Source organism: Mastomys coucha, unplaced genomic scaffold (genome assembly GCF_008632895.1).
Source record: "Mastomys coucha isolate ucsf_1 unplaced genomic scaffold, UCSF_Mcou_1 pScaffold21, whole genome shotgun sequence".
In the NCBI taxonomy this organism is placed as follows: domain Eukaryota; kingdom Metazoa; phylum Chordata; class Mammalia; order Rodentia; family Muridae; genus Mastomys; species Mastomys coucha.
This window is the reverse complement of record NW_022196904.1, coordinates 3,712,639-3,716,802: the sequence shown is the minus strand read 5'-3', so window position 1 is coordinate 3,716,802 and position 4,164 is coordinate 3,712,639. Positions and strand designations below refer to the sequence as shown.

The window sequence follows — 4,164 nt, the reverse complement described above, 5'->3', positions numbered from 1 at the left end:
GAGAGAGAGAGAGAGAGAGAGAGAGAGAGAGAGAGAGAGAGAGAGAAAGGATTTGAAAAAGTTGTGTCTTCGGAAACTTTTCTCAACACTTAAGTTTTTTTTCCATATGGGCTACCTGATGGTCTCTTTAAAATGTAAACGTGTCCCAGTTAAGGAAGCAGGAAGTTTGGGAGATTAAAATCTTCCTTAGCTGAATTCTGGACTCAAGGGTAGTCTGGGCTACCTGAGACAGTCTCAAAAACAAGTTAAAACTACGGGCCCAGTGAAATGGGTCAACAGTAAAGGCGCTTGCAAGGAAGTGAGTCAACAGGTAAAGATGCTTGTCATGAAATGGGTCAACAGTAAGGGCTCTTGCAGGGAAGTAGGTCAACAGGTACAGACGCCATCAGCTGAGACTGATGACTTAAATTCAGTCCCTGGGACCCCCACTGTGGAATGATAGAAGGAACTCCCACAGGCCATCCTCAGCCCTCCATACACAGGCCAGGGCACTCATGCAGAACCCCTCCATACACATAAATGCACACAAAGAAACAAAATGTAATCATTTTTAAAATGTAAAAAGTAACAAATCATCTCATTCTTCTGATTAAAAACCCTACAGTTTTCAGTATTCCCTAAAATATGGGAAATAAACCGGCGCACCCAGGGCTCAGATCTTGATTTTGACATATTGTTCTACTCACGGGGACCTGGGACTATGTGAGTAATTAGTCGATTGCAAGGCAGGGCAGGGAAACAGGAGACTAGAATGTCTCGCTGTGTCTGGAAATTAGGAGGGGATTTTCTTTTCTTTTCTTTTTTTTTTCAAGTGTCAGGACTCTTGAAAAGATCCAGAGTCAGAATGTGAACAGTTCTGGAGAAGGTAAATTCTGAAAGTAGCAAATTATAAATAAGCTCTTAATTAAGTTAAAAACCCACAAGATCAGCATGGAACCAATTAAGGTGGGATGAAAGAAAACAGAGACTTAGAGAAGAATTCCAACAGAGATACGGCAGGGATGTGGGACCAGAAAGTCATCATGTGTCATCTCTCATGCAATAACTCAGGAAAGAGTAATCAATGGTTACTAAACCTGTATTTGTGGGGGCAGTGAGGTGGCTCAGTAGATAAAGGAGCCTTCAGCCAAGTTTGAAGATGTAAGTTCCATAATTGGAACAATTGACTCCTCCAAGTTGTCCTCTGGCCTCCACATGCGGCCTATGGTGTGTGCCTGTCCACTTATATTCACAAATGAAAGATTTTTAAAAAGTAAAAATGAGAATTTCATGCCTGCATACAACTTATTTTGGTCATACTCATTCCCTAATCCTTCCATCTAACTCCTCCAGATTTACCATCCACCCTACCCTTTGGTGTGGGTGTGTGTGGGTGGCAGGGGTTAGGTGGTTGTGCACAAGTGGACAAGTGACCAAGGAAGGCAGAAGAGGGCATTAAATCCTCTGGTGTTGGAGTTACAGACAACTGTGAGTCCCCGATATAGGTCCTTGGGTCCTCTGGAGGAGCGATTAAGATAACGTTACAGAGTGAGTAAGCTCTCTCCTTCCATCTTTATTCAAGCTCAGACTGAGCTCAGGCTACCAATGCTCTTGAATCTTTCCTTCAGATGCCTCTATCCTTTTAATAGCCCCTTGATTACAATATGTCCCACCTGTACACTCACGGGTGTGAGGCCAGGCACTGGAGAAAAATATGTAAATAAATCTTAGTTGTGCAAAAGTAAAACGAGTACAATATTTACACAGGTAATTGACAGTGAGGGAAAATAGTGACTTCATGAAGGCAGGGGACACTTTAGACATTGTCAAGGCCAATAGCGCCAATGTTGGATCAAAAAAAAAATGCCATAAGCTTATTGTTTATTTATTTACTTACTTGCTTACTTGCTTACCTTTGAGATGAGGTTTTTCCTGTAGAGCCCTGGCTGTCCTAGAATTCACTTTGTAGACTGAGCTGGCCTTGAATTCAGAGATCTGTCTGCCTCTGCCTCCCAAGTGCTGGAGTTAAAGGTGTGAGCCACCACCTCTTGGCAGAGCACGAAATTTACAAAAGGACAAACTGAGGAAGACACAAAGACACACATGCACCAAGATGAAAATCTTTGAGAATCAGGAATCATCAGACAGACCTAGGTTGACAGACAGTCTACAGACTGCTCTGTATTCCTCAAAAATGTCAGCATCAAGCCTGGGAGACTGATGAAAGTAAATTCAGTGAATTCAAGGCCAGCCCGCTCTATGTAACAAATTTCAGGCCAGCCAAGTGTACATAGTGAGACTCTTTCTTAAACAATCAGACAAACAAACAAACAAACTCCCCCCAAAATTATGTCAATGTCTGTATGGCTCTTTGAGATGCCTCAGCACATAAATTCACTTGCGGGGAAAGCCTGGTGGCCTGCGGTCAGTCCTGAGACTTTAGTAAAGGTGGAAGAAAAGAACTTATCTGTAAAGTCACCTTCTAACTGCCGTCCTCTATGTATTTATTTATTTATTTATTTATTTATTTTGTTTTTTTGTTTTTTTGAGACAGGGTTTCTCTGTAAAGCTCTGGCTGTCCTGGAACTCACTCTGTAGACCAGGCTGGCCTGGAACTCAGAAATCTGTCTGCCTCTGCCTCCCAAGTGCTGGGATTAAAGGTGTGCACCACCACCTCCTGGCTCATGAAGATTATTTTTGAGACAGAGTCTCACTCTGTCGCTCTGGCTGCCCATAAACACTCTACATACACCAAGCTGGCCTTGAGCTCACAGATATCCATTTGCCTCCAACTCCTGAGTGCTGGGCATAAAGGTATACACTACCATGCCCACCATATTCTTAATTCTTCAAAAAAGAAAAATCTTCGTGGGGCTGGCAAAATGGTTCAATAGTTAAGAGCGTTAACTACCCTTCCAGAACACCTGGGTTCAATACCCAGCACTCACAGGGCAGCTCACAACTGTCTTGTAAGTCCAGTTCCAGGAGGTCTCATGCTCTTTTCTGGCTTCCTCGGGCAATGCACATATACAGTGCACAGACAAACATATAGGCAAATATGTATACACACAGAGTAAAAATAAACAAAATACTCTGTGTGTGTTCATATGTGCTCATCATAGGAGCACATATGGGTGCTGGTCCTTGCCTTCCACATAGGTCATTTGTTTCCTGCCACCTATGCTAAGGTAGCTATGAACTTCTAGAACTTCCCTGTCTCTACCCCCGTGTCACTTGCTATGGAAGCATTGGGATTTATAGATTTGTAAAACTACTTTTGGCTTTGCATGGGTACTGGGGATCTTAACCGAGGTCCTCATACTTCGTACTGCAAGCCCTTGACCCACTGATCTTTCTCCTCAACTCTGTCCTCCTGATTCTCCAACCTAGGTCCATCCCACTCAGCATTACATCAACTCCCCCCGAAGAGAAACATATTAAGCTTATTTGCCACTGGATCTGTTCTCTAGCTGCCACCATCTACTCAGGACCATGATACTTTTGAGACACAATGGTCGGTGCTTTTACAAAAGTAATCTGTGCTGCAGCCCATAAGTTGTAGATAAAAACACAGTTTGAACTGTTTTCATGATTGGGGAAATGGAGCAGATGTTACTTGGTTCTTTTTCGGGTACCATCTGCTTCCTATCCTGAGACTGATGGAGAGCTGCCCCCGGTTACCAAAAGTTGTATTGGAAAGCACTCGTTTTTCAGATCTTTGCCTTGTGCTGAGCAACTGCAGCATCCCAGAGTCAATAGAAATTGGTTTCTGAATGCACAGATCCAGACAGCCTACACCTGCCATTGCCCTTATCAGATGCTGATTGTGGAAATAGCATTCTGTGGGTCATTAAATGGTGGTTGGGCCTTTGGTTTCATTAATTACCTGTTAGTTCTTCCGGGTGGTTAGGGACTCTTGGGTTTCACTAAAACAGGAGTCCAATGTCAAAACTAGAGAGAAAATATAAAGAGGGTCACTTCAGACTGATTAAGGAACAATCCATCAGGAGGCCATTAGCATTCTAAATGCATGTATCCCACATACAGGTGCACCCAATTTTATCAAATAAATGCTATGCAAAGTCATAGACAAACCCTAGTATAATAGCAATAGGGGGACTTCAGTACCCCGCTCTCAACAACTGATGTCTTCTGAATAATAGGAGGAGGAGGAGGAGGAGGAGG

The 4,164-nt window shown here is 43.2% G+C and overlaps 1 protein-coding gene across 5 annotated transcripts in view; it reads right to left on the bottom strand.

Moving 5' to 3' along the window:
* Positions 1-4,164, bottom strand: part of LOC116101621 (ubiquitin carboxyl-terminal hydrolase 29) — a 226,773-nt gene that overhangs the window by 23,351 nt on the left and 199,258 nt on the right. For all 5 annotated transcript variants that reach the window (XM_031385317.1, XM_031385315.1, XM_031385314.1 and 2 more), the window contains 2 exons: positions 3,866-3,930; positions 1,893-2,059 (listed from right to left, as the gene is read on the bottom strand). The gene's annotated coding sequence lies outside the window, so the exon portion shown is untranslated. The remainder of the gene's footprint in view (positions 1-1,892; positions 2,060-3,865; positions 3,931-4,164) is intronic.